Genomic DNA, 19,662 nt, shown 5'->3' with positions numbered 1-19,662 from the left:
ATATAAGGCTCGTGCCACATGGGCTCGAATTTGCCTGCCCCCAGCTTATCATTTGCTTGATCATAAAGTAGGACTAAATCTCCTTCAACGAAAGAACGAGGATGGACAGTATGATCAAAGTGAGCTCTTTTCTTCTGTGCTTCAATGGCTAGAGAGGCTAGTCGACGGGTCTTGTCTAGCCGCTCTAGATAGAAAAGATGTCCTTCTACCGGATTAGTGTTGGGGAGTAATTCGATGGCTAATTTCAGAGAAGGGATCTCACACTCAATCGAAAGGGTAGCCTCCAAACTGTAAACCAATTGGAATGGGGTGAACCCGGTGGCATCCTTCACTGAAGTTCGGTAGGCCCATAAAGTGGAGAACATCAAATGCCAGTTGGACTTGTGCATGCCAATGGTGCGTTGAAGCATTGTAACTAGAACTTTGTTGACGGCTTCCACTTGGCCATTGGCTTGAGGATAGTACAATGTCGAATTATCATGTTGCAGCCTAGCTGGGTCGTTAACTCAGTCATCATATGATTACAGAAGTGTTTGCCGTGATCAGTGATGATAGCCTAAGGGACTCCGAATCATGAAATAACATGATTGAATAAAAATTGTGCCGCTATGTAACCGTCCTCAGATAGTGTAGGCATCGCTTCGGCCCATTTTGTGAAATAATCAACAACAACGATGATATACCCATGCCCCCGGTCGAGTGAGGGTTACAGGTCATATAATCAATGCCCCATTTGGCCAAAGGGCCGACGGTAACAACAGGGTGCAATGGAGCGGGAGGCGTGCGCATCTTCCGTTGGTAGATTAGTTACTCATGACAAGAGCGGACGACAAGAATGCAATCCTTGAAGATAGAGGACCAAAAATAGCCAGCACGGAGGATTTTTTGAGCAGTAGCATACCCGGACATATGACCACCATAGGCGCCAGAATGGCAGTCATTTAGAACTTGTTCGGCTTCCTCGAATGTTAAGCATTGGCGAAGAACAGAGTCGGCGCTGAGATGGTACAGGGTGTCCCCAATAATGCGATAAGGTTGAGAATGATGGCGAATCTGTCGCTGAGCATCCTTGGACAAATCGGAATGAAAAGAGGATGTCTGAAGATAGACAATGATATCCTTGTACCAAGGATCGAGGGTACTAATCAAGAACAGAGTTTCATCCGGAATATGGTCCTCTGACCGAGAGGGCGCGGTAATAGATGGCAGAGAGCAAAGAAACTCAGTGAAGACGAGGGATTTTTTGGACTTGGCGGTGGTGAACTCCAAGTCGAACTCTTGAAGGATGACAATCCACTTTCAGTATTTGCCTCCCAGTAACTGACATGACAAGATGTACGTCATTGAGTTGCAATCAGAAATCACCGTCGTGGCACGCAATAATATATAGTGGCAGAAACGTTGGACGGTGCAAATGGCGGCCAAAGCCAACTTCTTGACATAGGTGTATTGAGCTTCCGTATCTAGTAAATTACGGTTGAAGTAGTAAACGACATGCTCAGTACCATCATCATCATCTTGAACTAGAACCATGCCAATAGTGGTATCAGCAATGGCTAAATACAGAGTGTAGTCACGGTGATAATCAGGGGGACGTAACAATGGAGCAGAAACAAGGAGGGCCTTGAGGTGCTCGAATGACTCTTGTGCAGCGACATCCCAAAGAAAAGGGGTGTCCTGCTTTAATAATCGTGTATAGCCTTTGGCCACTTCAACATAATTCAGAATAAATGGTTGTAAAAAATTTGCTTTACCCTGCAAACTCTGCAATTGTTGCAAAAAAGCCAGGGGAGGGAGATTCAGGATGGCTTCAACTTTAAGGGGGTCGAGACGGATACCCTCTCGAGAGACGATGAACCCGAGAAGTCTGCCTGACTCAACACAGAAGACACACTTATGCGGATTAAGCCGGATACGATAGTGTTGACAACGGAGAAAAATTTCGCGAAGGTGGGTTGGATGGTCCTGGCACTTCGTTGAATGAGCCGGAAGATCATCTAGGTAAGGTTGCACAATGTGTCGAATATCCTGAAACACATAAGACTGCGCGCTGGAAGGTGGCATCGAAATTTTTGAAACCGAAGGGGAGCTTTTTATAAGCGAAAGTGCCCCACGGACAGATAAAGGTGCTCTTGTGTTGATCTGCAGGTGAAATATTAATTTGGTTATAACCAGAAAAGCTGTCCATGAATGAGTATATTTCACTCCCGACACTCATCAGTGAGCTGGTCAATGAAGGGTGTACGGTAGTTATCTTTGGGACAAGCACGATTAATATCACAATAATCAACACATACCCTAATAGTGCCCTGTTTTTTAGTCACAGGGACAATGTTAGAAACCAAATCTATGAGTGGGATGGGGTAAATGAAGCCAGCCTTAAGAAGCTATTCAACTTTTGCTTTAATAACTGCAGCTTTTCGGGGGTGCACGGGGCGTAGACGTTGTCGAACAGGTTTAGCACCCGGATATGTAGGTATCTCATGCACCACGATGCTAGGATCGATGTCGGGTATCTCTTTGTAAGACCAAGCAAACACATCATGGAATTCGCGAAAAAGATCAGTATAAAGCTGAATTTCCTCCAGAGTATAGGCTACTCCAACATGGATGTGCTCGACAATCCTTGGTTTAACAGAGATGTCGATTGGTTGAGTTTGCGTAATGTTTCCCATACTCCCTCCAAAAGACACTTGATGAATTTGGATAGGTGTCTGAAGGGGTTGCGATGGGAAATAAGGAGCAAACCACGCGAGACAAGTAAGCATTTCTCGATGGGTAGGGAGAAACGAGGAACGATGGTGATGATCTGACCAAGGAGGTTTCTCGAAAGACATGGTTTCAATAATCGCTTTATTAGTAGGAAAAATTTCCTTTAAAGGGTCTGAAGAAGCACCATCTCCAAGCCAAGGGGATTGAACGTATGAGTCGAGAGCTCTGCTCGAGGAGCAGATTCAGAGGATGGAGCCGATGCAGAAACAATTTTGACGCAGTTGAGCTTGGCAGGACTCAACGACATCTCATTGCCCCTGGATTCTGTCTGATCAACAGGAGGAAGAACCCAAGGATCAGAGCAAACAAAAATCATATTAATGGGAGCGATGTTGGGAGGTGGGAGTGAAAAAACACTCATAAGGGCAGGATCTTTAAAGAGCCCAACACCCACACTCTCACATGGAATGGAGGTATGCTCCACGAAAGGCACGTTGCCATCGAAGGAGGAGGAGGCGAAGAAGGACAACTGGTCTACTGTGATGATCTTCCCCTGATGAGGAAAACAAATGACAAGAAATAAAGATGAAGCCACGGCTCGCATTGCATATGTCCAGCTTCGTCCTAAAAGGAGGTTGTAAGTTAAATTGGCATAAAAAACTTCGACCTCCACTTCGACTGTCTTCCCTTCCAGAGTAATAGGCAAGCGTTGGAGTATATCATAAGGACGAGACTCTCTCCCATCAAAGGCTTCCAAGGTCGTAGGAGACTGGCTCGGAGTCGGAGAACCAATAGCCTTCCAACAAGCAACAGACATTATGCAAGTAGAAGCGCCTTCATTAATGACGGTACGATGAATTGTTTTAGAATTGATGATGACCTGAATAAGGAAGGCAATTTGGTGAGGCAGTCTCGGTATATCACTGTTTAGGTCAAAAGTGGTCAGGTTTGAGTCAGCCAGGTCAATGCCACTGATAGCTGACAGCAAGGACTTCCTTTGAGAGGGGCAACTTTGGAGGACTTCTAATGCGGAAATAGCTGACGGAACTTGGGCTAAGTCTTCAATGATGCTATAGTGCCGAGCAACACGAGCATTAGGGTTGTACGAAGATTTTCGGAGCACACCTTTAGGAGGAGGTCGGATGACCGCTTCAGTGCTAGGTCGCTCAATATGAAGGGGACTAGAACTGGATGGAGGAGCACTAGAGGGGATCTCATGCTCCTTTTCGGCAGGCGACAGATACTCTTTTGCTCGAGTACTAATGTGGACGGGAATCGTCCCAGCCATAAATACCTGAGAACCAAAGGGAGAAGAGGATTGAGATGGATCAGCTACCATTTGAGTTTGCTGCGAGGGAAAAGGTTCTTTGAGCACGACAAGAGTCCCAGGGGCACCTTTTAACAAACGACTAACTTCAGACCGCTTGAGGCAGTCTTTAGTATAGTGATCCTCGTCACAGATAAAGCAAGGATACTTAGGTTTGCGTTTGGCACCTTCCTCGGGTGGAGGTTTAGGGAATCCTGCTTTGGTTGATCAACGTTATTCTTTCCTTTTCCCTTCTTTTTTCCTTTCGAGGCTTTGTCCGCTGTGGTGGACTGGACGACGTTAACCTTGGAAGTGTTACTAGAACTGGATACAACTTGAGAAGTGGTTTCATTCGAAGCGTTTGGCTTTTGCTTCCCAGGGTTCGCAGAAGATTTCTTAGAGGATGTATTGACAGAACCAATGACGTCGTCAACAGATGTTGTTGGCGGGGCAATGGAAGTTCTTGGCCTCGGACAATCAGGCAAATAATCATATAGCGTATCGGACTGGGATAAACTAAGTCAAGGTACTGAGCACGCGCAATAGCTTGCTCTTCAGTTACACATGCACCCATAGCGATGTCTCGGGCTATCGGACCGACACATGAGGTTTTGAACCAGTCAGTCAGAAGCTGATCGGGAATCCAAAACTTTATCAAGCGGTGACGTTGTCTCCATTCATGGATATGATCGAAGATATGCGTGGCTATGGTCTGTTTTAAGGATGTCAGGAGGTGCGTTCCTGTTTCATATTGAATTGGCAACTGAAAATGAGTTAAAATGCCATAGCCAACGAGTTAAAGTCTGGAAAAGACCTGCGAGTTAGCTCAATATACCATTTGGCAGCAGAGCCGGTGAGAGTCCGTTGAAAAAGGCGGAGCCAGATTGAATCATCAAGCCATGAGTTTGACGAGCACCATAGATGATAAGTCATGACATGAGCTTGGGGATCTTCTCCAGCTTTACCATCAAACTTGGGACAATCACCTGGAATTTTAGTTGGAACCAGCGGCCAATACGGATTATGAAGAATGGGATCATTTGTTAGTTTGGACACATCCTGTGATTCCAACGTCACTAAAAAGGGTAATTGAAGGTTAAAGGACATCTGAGGTCGCGGGTAGGAGGTAGCACCAGAGTTCCACCCAGCTGCTTGTTGCCCCCATTGGTTTTGTCTGGATGGATTTGGCCCATAAGGGTTTTGTCTGTAGGGATTTTGTCCATAGGGGTTATAGCTGTAACTGGACAGTTGACCCTGGATTTGCCCCCCAACATTCCACTGATTACCAACTTGGCCTGCAGGAGCAACATATGGTTGCTAGAAATTCTGGTAAGGATTTACCTGCAGTTGTTGATAATTTTGATATGGGGCAAATTGGGTTTGCCCTTGGGATTGCTGAAAACCATAAGGCGGCTAGGCTCCAAACTGAGCCTGGGAGCCAGGCTGTGTTTGATAAGCAAGTTGAGATTGGGATCCAACCTGAATTTGAAGACTGGATTGGGTTTGGAGCCTAGAATGGGGCTCAAAACCGGGTGGAGCTTGAGAAGCAACAATCATTTGAGTGCGCGGTTGAGCAGGCCAAGACATATGTCCTTGAGAAGACATAGGTTGAGCCATGTGGCCAGAAGGTTGACCTAGTTGAGATTGAGGTTGACCCATTTGCCTAGAAGGTTGAGCTTGCTGGGTATTGGGTTTTCCTTGCACAATTGAGGGTTGTCTCGATTGGCCGGATCGCTGAGCAGACTGGACAGTTGGTTGGCCCGGTTGGTTTTGAGGCGGACCAATTTGTCTAGACAGTTGACTAGGCTGGACAGTGGGTTGGCCTTGCTGAACGTAAGGTTGACCGACTTGCCTAGAAGGTTAGCCTTGTTGGATACCAGGTTGGCCTTGTTGTATGTAAGGTTGTCCTGGATTACTAGAAGGTTGCTCGAAATACGTGAAAGAAGACGCACCGAAGGCCGAAGGTTGTCCCTGAATGGGTTGTCCTTGTGGGCCGACAGTTTCCCTTGAATAAGGTTGCCCATAGTACGGTTTTCTGTAAGACTGATGTCCGTAAGATGGTTGACCTTGATAGGGTGGTCCTTAAATATTTGAAGACTGTGCTTGGCCACCGTGGTAAGCTGTGGTGCCCCAAGCAACAGACAACGGAACCGAGACCTCAACAAAAGGTTGAGATGTTATTGGTCTAGGGTGATAAATATGGGCTCCTCGAGAATCATAATAATTAAAGGGATTTTGAGGATCCGGATTCTGAGGAATTTGAAGATGCCGACAATATGCCCCCTCTGTTGGAATGGAATCAGAAGAAGGTGGGGCACCAAGGCTAGGGTCAACAACCCCAGATACGGGTGCCGAAGGGCCACTGTGTGAAGGACCTGTTGAAGGTCCGGCAACAGTGGTCACAACTGAAGACGTAGTGACGGCACTAACAACAGGGGCTGAGGAAGCCACACAAATGGTTGGGATAGTCGGGACAGATGTCACATTGTGAATCTGGGGAGTGAAAGATCCCGAAGTAGGAGTGACAGTATGAGATGACATGGAACTAGAAAGGGGAGACCTAGAACCTATGATATCAGCTAGAGCATTATAACGTAAAGGCAACATGATACCAAGGGAGGTGACACGGAAGGGTGACGTTTCTGTGGGTATAGGAATTTCACCGCTAGCCATAAAGGACTCTTCACTCGTGACGAGGGTCGTCTCATCCATGTCAGAAGAAGACATTGGGGCCGAAACACGGGAAGGAGTAACGGGAATATCTTCTTCGGAAGGCTTCCAAACGGGGTTCCAACGAATGTCGTAAGACTCGTCCTCTGGAGCGCGTGAGTTAAGCGGTTGGATACTCGGGATGACAGAGAGAGTATCACTAACAGCCGGTACCTTGGAAGCTACAGAGGATGGAGACCCTTGGTCACTTGGAACGGGAGACGGGATCGGTGATTCTGCTAGGATGATTCAATTCAAAATCCTAGGAAAACTAACAAGTAAGAACCCTACGCAAACTACAACGCAAACATGATCTAAGAGGGTAAATGTGAACATGGCCAAATAAATTTTAAGACACAGGAACAAAACTTGACCTTTTCATCTTTAAAGAGTCGAGAAAAGGACGAAAAGATGACTCTAGTCGCTTTCGAATATTTAACGAGCTTGAAGTGACAAATGTTAAGATGGACTTTTTCTTTTAGAGAGTTCGAAAAGGAACGAAAGTGACTACTCTGGAGAACTAGGCAAAAGGTTTACCAAACAACTCGTAAAACTGCATATACACCTTGGAAGTCATATGAAAATCAAGGACTTTTTGTACGGCAGTCAATTTTTCCGAATGCTGTGTTCGGTGCGTTACGGTTTGCAAGGCGGCAGACACGACTTCTTAAGGATAGAGGATGATAACCTAGTGGGGTCTCCTAACATATACTCGATGGTACATGGAAGCATAATTCCGTACTAGACCGCTATTGAGTCACAGAAGGTGGAATCACCCAACCTTGAGTGAAAGCAATAGTGACTAGGTTTAACGATGCCAGAGCATGTCTCTAGCCTAGACACTCTAAATAGTGTGCGCTATGTTCCAATGCGTTGTTAAGTTTATTCAGTTCATTTTAAAGTTGATCTTGAATTATGTTCCAGTTTTCAGGCCTTATTGTATGTATACAACAAAACCTAGGATGCAGCTAGAATGAGCGAAATATCTTTTTACTTAAATGAACACCTACCTACAGGAGGGTAGAGAGATCATTTCCAAACCAAGAAAATCAAGATAAACCAAGAGACAATGCAAAAACACATCAACCCTACAGTGCACGAATACTACTATGATAGATTTTATCATTTGCTTTCCAATATGTAAACTTGAAATGCAAATCTACTTTCACTTTCGTATACTAAATGAATGCAGTCTTTTGATTTTGATGTTTTAAATTTAAAAGAAACAAACAAGCAAGCGTGAAAAAAACCTGTCGATCCAAACAATTGTGATCTATGTTCGGTAGTGAAAAGAAATCGAATCAATACCAAAGATTGGTTCAATAATCATCACTAAAAATCAACCAGAAACAAGCAATGGGGAAGGCTCAAACAAACCAACAAGAAAGTTGCAAACGAACCTTGGGCAAACCAGCAAACAAGCCAATTGATTCAAGAACTTGAAAGAACAAATTAGGTCACACATGTGAAAATGCAATATTCATTCAACAAAGCCAAAAAAAGAGTGCCTTAACCATAAATAGTAAAAAACAAGCTACTGAGCAAGAGAAAAAAAGCAAGGGATCAATAGGACTGATCAATTCAGGAGGCAGAATTGAAAAAACAATTCTACAGGAATCGTCGTGGGAACTACACAAGCAACTAGCGCCGATCAGTTACTAGCTGTAGCAACAGAGCGATGTCGTCGCGAAAGTACACGTCTTTTCCGCGACGTACCGATTTCAGGAGTCGTCGCGACTGTGCGACTGTATTCAGCGACGCACATGACTTTACAAAAGAGTAAACGCGACGTCGGCGCGACTGTTAAACTATTTTCCGCGACGGTGTTAAAAACAATGACAAACGAACAAGAAACTCCCAAACAAAAACCAGTCAATCCTTCAATCAATAGAGATATTTCCCAGATCAACCCAGGTAACCCAAAAGGCCGACAATTAATCCCTAAAATTCAAAAGACACCAAATCAAAACCAAAACAAGAGCAAACAAAAGAAGAAAACTACAAAGGACTCCCCAGCGGAGTCGCCAACTTGTGATGCAGGAAAGTGTTTCCTCTGTGGACAGAGGCAACCCCTCTAGCCCTAGAGTGGGTCTAGTCACAACAATGACAAAACAACAATTAATTCACTTAAACAGTCATTGTTGGAGGCCTACCTCAAACCGGTGGTTGATGAAGTTCTGTTGCGCTGCTCCAACTTCGTTTCCTTTTTCTTAATGAGTAATCAACCTGAAACACCACAAAGAAACAATAGAGCACGTAACTGAGAAACAACAATGATCTATTTACTCACAAAGTCAAGAAGTCATGAGTTATCAAGTAAATTGCATACAAGACATAGGAAATCATCATTGATTGTATTAATAATGAAATAAGAGCAAGCTTACAACCGAGTCTTGACGTCGCAAGCCTTTCCAGAGGGTCCAACCAATGTGTTCTTCAAACATTCACTCTCAAAGATGGGTCTCCCAAATAGCAATATATCTCTCTCACATTCACAAGCTTTACACAAGATTAAGGGCACTCCACACCTTCTTGCAAACTACAAAGCAATCCCACACTTGTCACACTCACACCAACTATCTATCAAACTCAAAAGCAGCAGCAACACTGTACAACCAAAGGAACTAGCAGATGATAACAATGGTGAGTGATTTTACAGGAAAATGAGTCTTCATGAAATGACGGAGAGGGAGCTTATCCTCAAGGCAAGCAACACAAAAGACGAAACTACCATGCTAGAGGGAGGAGGGCGACCCAAACTGACCCAACAACCAGGTCCAGAGACATCCAGAAGGCCGACTGTTGGAACGAATTCGCCCAATTTGGATCATTGCGAGTTTATAACTAATCTTTAGCGTTGACATCACTAGTAGGTAATGTGGTTAGTCAAACCGTTGCTATATATGGCAAATAGCCTCGCGTCGGAGCATGAAATCCGACCGTCGTGGGAATCAGGTGTACTCCTGCGATGGAAGCGCGACTAGATTGTTTATGGCTGCTGTTCGTCGCGTATATTAAGTTCATTCTCGCGATGAGGCAGAAAACTTAGGAAAAGTGGATCAATTGGCAACATAAGAGAGCATTTGTTCAGTATGAGCATGTTTTACTTGGACACATGACACAGTAGAAAGACTAGGGTGAAGGCAGTGACAAATTACGGTGTAACACTCCAAATCTCTTGGATGAGTGATTCATTTATAGATAAGTGAAGGAGGTTGGGTCATCAATGATGATGAATGCTTTTCTATTTTTAGGAATTGGTTCCATGAAAGAGGGGAATAGGAAGTGGATGTTTCCTAATTCCTTTAGTCATCCTTAGGCGAACTCAGAGGGGCAAGTGGCACTGGAGAAGTTTCTAGAGGTTTCCATGAGTAACTGATTCTTCAAACTCTCCTGGAATTTTGCCCAAGCTCGACCATCGCACCCTAAAGAGGGCCTAAATGCGATGCATAACACTTGGTTTGTGTGGCACCTGCTATGCATAGCAACGTAATGAAGGGCTTCTAGCAATGATCTCTTTGAGACACTTTTTGGATGAATTTTGTGATGGAACTTTTGGGAAATGAGGCATTTAGAGGACTAAGTTTCTTTAGAGTATAAAACAATTATATTAGTGGTTGATAAACTCTAATAACACCGACATGTGAGTTGGGGTTGATGTGCTCAAATAAGTCTGTAACAGTTGCCCCCTAAAGCATGAGGTCGTAAATATCTATGTTGGGTGAAATGCTTTATCATGAGGATTGGAAGCTTCGAATTAGAAGGTGACCTGCATCAATTACAATACAATACATCATGATAATTTGAGTTTTCTCATGAACTTAGCTGAGGAAGGCATTCCCATGCTCAGGTTATAAACTTTCGTTACATGTACATGGATCTGATAGTCGTCTACAGATATAGACTTGTGATTCTACAAATATAGATTTGTGATCCATGATTAGGATGACCATCTGTGTAAAGCCTTGGTACATTTGATTTGGTACTCTTGAATATATTGCAGCCTGGATGGATGAAACTAAATTCGGGGTCTTCAAATTCGTTTAATTTTCACTCAATGTACAAGTCTAACCATGTGAATAGATGTTCCGAGGTCGAACATGGAGAGACATCGCCTGATTATCAGCTAATGATGTGAGCTATTAACAGGCGCAAGAGGGATCACCGACAATAATGATGATTCTCAAGGTACTACAGTACATCTTGCAAGGTGTGAATAAATGATTCGATGTCGAACACTATGCAAAATCTTTCGATCGAAGGCTATTGATGTCAACCTGTTGCCGGAAGCGAGAAACATGCCGTTTGATGAATGCAAGCTTCAAAGCACTGAAAGGGTGTTTTTAAGTTAACTTCTTGGATGATGAGTTGATGTCGACAAGAAGCGACTCGTCGTAGGAGGGCCTTGATATATCCCACATCTACGACACGAAACGAAGTAAATGATTTTTGGAGATGAAAAACCAACTGACGACACAAGGTTCAGGAATGGCGGTCATGAAAATGAAGGTTTACAGTTTTGCAACTGATGAAGTTTTAACTAGATGACTTTTCTTGAACATATTGGCGACACTGAGATGAATTGGTAGCGTTGACCCAAAACAAAAGTGATGGATGGTGTGATAGACCAATGGTATGATAACCATCAAACGGAATGACCCAACCCAGCTTAATCACGGTAATGAAGTGAAAGTGTCATGTTCAAGAGTGTTTTGCTACCATAAGTTTTCAAGACTTTTCCCATTTTCCCTAGTCATTGCTGACCAGTGCCTCTTTATTTTTTATCAAGCTTGAGGAGGATAAAATATGCTTCTTCTATAATTCGCCTTTCGGGCAAACCCATCGCTATTTGATGTTTTAACGAGTCTAGTGACAGTGAAACTCAGTGTTGTCTAGATGGACAAGTTTGTCGCTATTATGATATTTTAACGAGTTTAACGACAAAAATAACTCAGTCCTTTTCATGTTTAGAGAGGCTGAAAAGGGACGAAAAGAAAACTCTATAAGCTCTTTTTCGTAAGATAATCCCTCAGGTCTGAAAAAGGATAAAATAATACAAGAGAGATGTCGTTTACATACTTTAACGAGCTGGAAAAGACAAGCGCTCGACTATCTTTTCTTATTTAGAGAGTCTGAAAAGAGTTTAAAGAGGACTCTATGGTTTTTTTTCATTTTTATATCAAAGCTCGAAAAGAGAACGAAAAGTTTGCTTTGCGGTCAAAGAGGCTCAATTTGCCATTTAATACATTGGATTCTGTTTTCAGTCGTTCAAACTGCTCAAAACTCCACCAAAGATGATTAAAAATACATGTTCATGGATGAAAAATGAATAAAACCAACATCTACTTGATTTACATGTAAAAGTAAATACAAAACAAGTTTTGGCAATTCATTTTAACTATTTCATTTCTAACATTGGATTTTGGAGCTCTGAAGCAGTTTTTATCCCAAAATTCACTAGTTGATTGCGAAAGATTATATGGATCATTTCTCGTGCCGTCAAGACTAGGTAGGAGCTATCCCAGTGTTCTTCAATTCTATTCCATTCTTTTTTAGTTTTGGGCAAAATTTCTTAGTTTTCCAGGCCTCTAGGGTTTCACTTTGCGTTTTTAGACCATCGCACCTTGTCCCTATCGAAAAGTGCGATGCATTTGAGGCTCCTAACAGGCAATCTGCTATGCATAGCACTGTCTCCAAAGGGCAAGTGCGATGGGCGCATAAAACTAAATTTAAACAGTTGTTTATCCTCAAATTTTAAACTGATTTTTGCCCAAGTTGGATCCTAACTTATTTAATGATTGTGTTTCAGATATTCATTGGATCAAAATGGTTGTTACATGGCGAGAACGAGAACACGAGGAACAAGACATGATTGCTTTAAATGACCAGGGCACAATTGATGCCTTAAAGAACTGTGGGTTGCTGAAGTTCTTTCGCTTATCCAGCATGCGACAACAAATGGAACTGCTGCACTATCTTATTCATGCTTGGGACCCTACTGACTAGGTTTTTCATATCAAGGGTGAAGCTATCCCTTTTACCATCGAGGATGTTTATTTTTTGACGGGTTTATCGAGGTGGGGTGCCCTTATTTCACTATCAGGACTCACCAGGGGAGGTGAATCGGTGAGAGATTATATTCATCAGTTTTGTCGGGAAGGATCTCAACCTAGTAGAGATGGAAAGATTCATATCCGAGATGTTAGTGATCGTCCTTTGAGAACTATCCTCTTTACCCTTGCTAGATTGGCTGGCAGTGCGACTCTACATTTAGCAAACAGATCTTATATGCAGTATGCCTTGGAATGCCTAGAACCAAAGGTATTCAATTGGTGTGAGGCAATTCTTCCATCTATGAAAGATCAGCTGACCAAGGTGAAGGCTGGAAAGACCAAAATTTTTGGTTATGGGTCTATTTTGATTTCCTTTGCCTTGGAAAGAATCCCACTTATGCAACCACAACACATTTCTCTGGGAGTGCCTGGACTTAGAAAACCACGGATGCAGCGATGGGTAGACCTTATGGCTAGGCATGCTGGTCAGTCACTGATCTCATTTTCCTCCGCTTTCTTCGAGTGATTCGACCGTCAAGAGATGGCCTTCGCGGAATATCCATATGCTGGGATGGACTTTCGTGGCGATCCAGATCTAGCATTGCCAGCTGGGGCGCAGTGGAGCGCTATTGGTAAATTGATTTGACCACACTTTTCTTTTTGAGTTTTCTTTTTTTTTTTGTGTTTTTTGATTGTTACCAAGACTAAATAAACTCATATACGTATGCAGATATTGGAACAGTTCGACCTGTGGTATGCCCACGAGAAGCAGATGCTCTAGTGGAGAGAGCTGTCTGGAGGGCAGTTCTTAGAGATTTGGACATAGCAGAGACCTTGGCTCAGTTGCAAGATCATGTAGAAGGCTTAACTCTCGGTATTTCGGATGTCCGGATGATGAGTTACCCATGAGACTGTAGCACCATACCACTGGTGTGCCAAGTCGTTGGACGAGGCTCTTGCATATGATAGCACAGGGGGTGACCTGTTATCATCATCATTACTAGTCTAGGATATTTTCTGCATTCATTTTTGAGATTTTGGGTCAGATGACCGATTTTGTCTTGGACACAAAATATTTGTAAAAACTTATATACAGCTATCTATTTGACTTTCAAAGTTTTATTATGGTTAAGTGATGAAGTCCTATTCAAATGATGATGTGATTTGAAAAATGTTTTTTTTTACATATGTTGCAAATGCCTATTTAACACATAGTTTGCTAGAGAGTTAGTCAATGTATTTAAATTTTTGGAAATATGTTGATATTGAATGAATTCAAATGTCTTTCCAAAATTCGAACTCTAAGGAACATGCGATGAATAGGTTTCAGATGGAATAGACGCCAGTACACTGTAGAACGACAAGTTGTGAGTCTAGCTTAGCAGTGATTCGGCGTATGCCATGTGAAATGGCATCAGAGAGGAGTTCAATCAATGCGCTATACTCAACAATATTGTCGATCAACCAATACATATCCCCTTGAAACTCACTAACTCGCCACTTTGAGCAAAGATGGCCTATGTTGCAGAAGATAAATTTTGCGTACTACGACTAGCTTCGTCGGCATACCCAACAAATGGTTCCGGAAAGTTCGACATCTACAACAAATGTGAAGTGGATTACCTAACCAAATCGAAACTCTAAAAGAAAAATTAACACACAAAAATGCAATGAAAGCATATGTACAGTGAGTTTTACTACACTTAATTAATCATAGTAACGTTTAAGATACAATTCGTTTCGGAGCTGCGTCAATGGAATCCCGTCATAATCGACTAACTCGTAGGCTCTTTTTGTCAACACACGTTTAACAATATAAGAGTTCATCCATAATGGTTCAAACTTTTTTGCTTCTAATTTGTCAGAATCCTGATCATAAAGCAAGACTAGGTCACCTTTTGAGAAGACACGAGGCTTAACATTTTTGTCATATTGTGCCTTGATGCGTTTTTTATGTGCTTCGTTAGCCAATGAGGCATCACGACGAGTTTCATCCAAATGGATTAATTCCAAGAAACGTGTTTTTTTTTTCAGAAGTATCGGGTAGTAGGTCAATTGCGAGCTTCAGGGTTGAGATTTCACATTGAATTGGTAAGACTGCATCCAAACCATACACCAAATGAAAAAGCGTAAGTCCGGTCGCATTTCTCACTGAGGTCCGATATGCCCACAGAGCTGAGTACAGGATTAAATGCCAATTCCGTTTATGGACTCCAATCATTCTTTTGCAACATGCGCTTAAGGACTTTGTTGATTGTCTCAACTTGTCCATTAGCTTGCGGATAATATAGAGTAAAACTATTATGAAACAATCTTAATTTGGTAGTTAACTCGATCATCATGTGATTGCAAAAATACGACCCATGATCTGTAACTATAGCTTGTGGCACACCGAACCTGGAAACCACATGGTTAAAAAAAAGAGAGCAGTCGTTTCGCCACTGTTGTTCAATGTAGGCATCGCCTCAGCCCATTTGGTAAAATAGTCAACAACGACTATAATATACCCATGCCCCCCCGTCGAGGTGGGGTTATATGTCATAAAATCAATGCCCCATTTTGCGAATGAGCCAACAACAATGACTGGATGTAGTGGTGCAGGTGGTAATTTGGTTTTACAATAAAAAATTTGACAAGCATGGCACTTTCTGACAACAAGTATGCAATCTTTAAATATAGATGGCCAAAAGTAACCAACTCGTAGGATTTTTTGTGCAGTTGCGTAACCAAATAAATGCCCCTCACAAGCATTTGAATGGCATTCATTCAAAGTTTTTTTGGCCTCCTCATGAGTAAGGCACCTATGTAAGATTGTATCGACACTACAACGATAAAGTGTATCACCAACGATCAGATAATCTTTGGCTTGGTATCGAGTACGTCGCTGTTCAGAGCGAGAGGTGTTAGGTCTAAAAGCTTGGGTTTGGAGATAGACTAGTATATCCCCGTACCATGGATTACTTAACGAAATCAGAAACAGAGACTCATCCAAGATTGATGCTTCTAATATTAAATCATTGGAGGATGAGGGAAGGTCGCAAAGTAGCTCAGCAAAGATGAGAGATTTCTTTGATTTGGATTTGATGAACTCCAAATCAAACTCCTGCAAGATAACTATCCATTTAGAATGTTTGTCCCCCAACAATTGACGGGACAAGATGTATGTCACAGGGTTGCAATTTGATATAGTGGTAGTTTTGTGAAGGAGGATGTAATGTATCTCTACACAGCTTGAATGGCTGCTAAGGCTAACTTTTCAACATATGAATATTTACTTTTTGTATCATTAAGATTGTGACTCAAATAATATATAGGATGTTCAATTTCACTTTCCTCCTGCACTAAAACCATACCAATGGTTGTATCTGCAGCGACAAGATACAAGTAAAAGTTTTTTTGATAGTTTGGGGCATACATTAATGATGCTTTAATCAAGGAATCTTTGAGAGCATAAAAAGAAGCTTGCGCGACTTGGTCCCATGGAAGGGTAACCCTTTTTTCAATAGACGTGTATAACCTTTAGCTAATTCAGCGTAATTTGGAATGAATCTCCTCAGAAAGTTTGCCTTCCCTTGAAGTCTCTGAATCTATAACAAATTTGAAGGTGGAGGCATGTCAAGAATTGCCTGAACCTTTATGGGATCGAGTCGAATTCCATCTTTCGAAACTACGAAGCCGAGCAGATGACCAGAGCCAATACAAAACACACACTTGTGTGGATTGAGTCTTATTTTGTAGTGTCGATAGCGTAAAAATATTGCTCTCAAATGCTGCGAGAGATCAGTCCGTTTTCGCGAATGAGCAGGCAGATCATCAAGATATGGTTGAACAATGTGTTTGCTGTCCTGGAAGGCATAATTCATCACCCTCTGAAATGTAGCCCCTGCGTTCTTCAAACCGAAGGGTAGTTTTCAATATGCGAATGTGCCCCACGGACATATAAATGCAATTTTTGATTGGTCCTGTGGGTGGATATTGATTTGATTTTAGCCGGAAAATCCATCCATGAATGAAAAAATTTCACATCCGGCACATTCGTCAATAATCTGGTCGATAAAAGGTGTAGGATAGTTGTCCTTCGGACATGCTTGGTTTACATCCCTATAATCGACGCACACTTGAATTGTCCCTTGTTTTTTCATCACTGGAACAATATTAGATACCCAATCAGTGAGAGGTATAGGGAAAATGAAGCCATTATGCAAAAGTTTTTCAACCTCTGCTTTAATGGCAGCGACTTTCTTAGGATGAACAGGTCGAAGCCGTTGTCGTATTGGTTTGACATTAGGATACATTTTAATCTCACGTTCAACAATGTTTGAGTCAATGCCTGACATTTCTTCATAAGACCATGCAAAGACATCTCGAAATTCGCGGAAAGAGCACAGTAATTATCTAGTTCCAATGGAGAACAAGATTTACCAACATGAATATTTTCTACAACGTTGGGCTTGGTCGAAATGTTTATTGAAATTGTTTCTTCTATGTTAGATAGATTACGCTTAGAATCTACAGTATTTACAGAATTCAACAAGAAATCAACGATTGATGGGCGATTGAGTTCATTTGAATAATCTTCATTGTCATCTCGGAGGTGGGAACGATGATGATAATCTTCCTACGGTGTCTCTCCTATCATCATTGATTGAACGATTCCTTCATTCGTAGAATGTATACGCGAAAAAGGATCCGAAGAGGTGCCATATTCTAAAGACCTATCTACCGATACAACTGTTGAGTGCAGATTAGGGTTTGCTGCACAAGCCCAATAGATTGATTGCTATAATGATTCGATGGGGCTTGGCGGCATCACCTCGCGATAATCATCACTTTCAAAATAGTTGGAATTCTTCTTAAAATCAGATGATGTAGAAGAAATCATGTTGCAGGTTTCCACTCTCGCCACTTCCGCGAAACCAGATGGTGACGGAAGGGTAAAAGTACCCATCAAGGAAGGATCTTTTAGGAGACCTACTCTGAAATTTTGAAGTGATTGTGAATTTCCATGTATCAATGGAATGCTTCCTGTAGCCTGTGAACTATTAGCAAAGAAGGCTAGCTGATCGATGACTGTGATTCCACCTTTGAAGGGAAATGCAATCGTTCGAAAGTATGTGGAAACAACAGCAGCCATAGCATATACCCAAGGCCTTCCCAGCAAAATGTTGTAATCAAGGAGTCCATCAACGACCTCGACTTCAACATTTACTGTTTTGCCCCCTAGTTCAATTTGCAAGTTACTCAAAATCCCATACGGAGTGTATGTTCTTCCATCGAAAGCCTTTAATGTAGTTGGTGATTGTGACAAGGGTGGTGAACCAAGAGTTTTCCAGCAGCTCATAGACATAATGCAAGTAGATGCCCCCTCATCAATAATAGTTCGGTGAACATTTTTATTGAGAGCTTTTACTTGTATTAGGAAGGCTAGTTGCGTTGGTAATTGTGGTGTGTATCCTGTATGGTTAAAAACCACAAGATTAGAATTCGTAGGATCTATTCCAACTATTACTGAGAATAAAGCTTGTTTTTGGGAGGGACAGTTTTGCAACACCTCAAGTTTCGACATAGCGGAAGGTAATTGAGCTCGATCTTCCACTATGTTATAATTTTGCGCTGCTCGAGCACGAGGATTAAATGTCAATTTGTGTACAACTCCCTTTGGTGGCTTTATTGTTAATTCAGGTATAACTGGTGGAACAACTTCTGGTGAAGTTGTGGTCGATGTACTAGGTTGATCAATAGCTTGGTTATTTGACGACGACAGATTTCCATAATCTTTATTCCTTGTTGACACCAAAACATCATTTTGTGTATTTGCGATAGACAACATGGGTACTTGAGATGTGGAAGCATTATCAATGACAACTAAATGTGTTTCTGGGGTTGGAAACAGATCTGTCAACACTGCTGAGGTATTCGAAGCCTTTAAAAGTTTAGAGACCTCAGATCGATGTGGACAATCTCTTGTAAAATGCTCATCATTACATATTAGACATGGATAACGAGGTTTCCTAGCCGTAGTAGGGGATTCAGATGATTTTTCAGGAGTGGGATTCTCCTGTTTTTTCTTGTTATTCTTTCCCTTTTTCTTACCTCCTGGTTGCTTTGGATTTTTGCCTTTGTCAGATGACACGACATTAATCTCCAAGGCAAGAGCGTTTTTTGATTGATTTGCATTTTGATTGGAAATAACAAGAGTTTGACCAGATGGTCCTCTTGCCGTTTGTGTGCTTGAGGAACCGATCACGCCGTCCCCGACATGAGAGTCCCTACTCGATTTTGGAGGTGGTGGAACCGTGAAAGCTGGTCTAGGTGCATTGGGAATTTTATCATTGAGCGACATATATGAATGAGTACACTGCATTATGGTCATGTTTTGGGCACTTCGGGGTATGTCATAGGGAAGTGCAAGAGGCGTGACAAAATATTGTGTAACAGATGCCCCCTAAAGCATGAAGGCAGAACAGAGAGTGATTGTTAAGATGCTTTACGAGCTTCCGCTAGGACGAAAACAAACACTACAAGGAGACCTGCACATCAAGGATGCATATACATATACATATTTGATATCAAAACATGAATCCATGGTATAGATGTAGCCGTTCAGATAAAAGGACTATATGAAAGGATCCATGGCATGGGCGCAACCATCCAAACGAGAAGGATCATTTGTAAATCTAAGATCCAAGGTATGGACGCAGCCACCCGATATAGAAGGATCATCATAAGTGTAAAGTCCCACGGTATGGTCACAACGATTTGTATAACAGAAACATGTGTACAATCATGAATAACACATAACTCCACGCAACCTGAGTCATATCAAACAAGACTGAGGGTCTTGCGCTCCATCCCAACTCGATCAAAGTATGATTTTTAACA

This window comes from Pinus tabuliformis, chromosome 4_1 (assembly GCF_031772625.1).
Source record: "Pinus tabuliformis cultivar Carrire ecotype Pingquan chromosome 4_1, CPIR1, whole genome shotgun sequence".
Lineage (NCBI taxonomy): Eukaryota > Viridiplantae > Streptophyta > Pinopsida > Pinales > Pinaceae > Pinus > Pinus tabuliformis.
The sequence above is the reverse complement of the archived record's forward strand: the minus strand, read 5'-3'. Positions refer to the sequence as shown.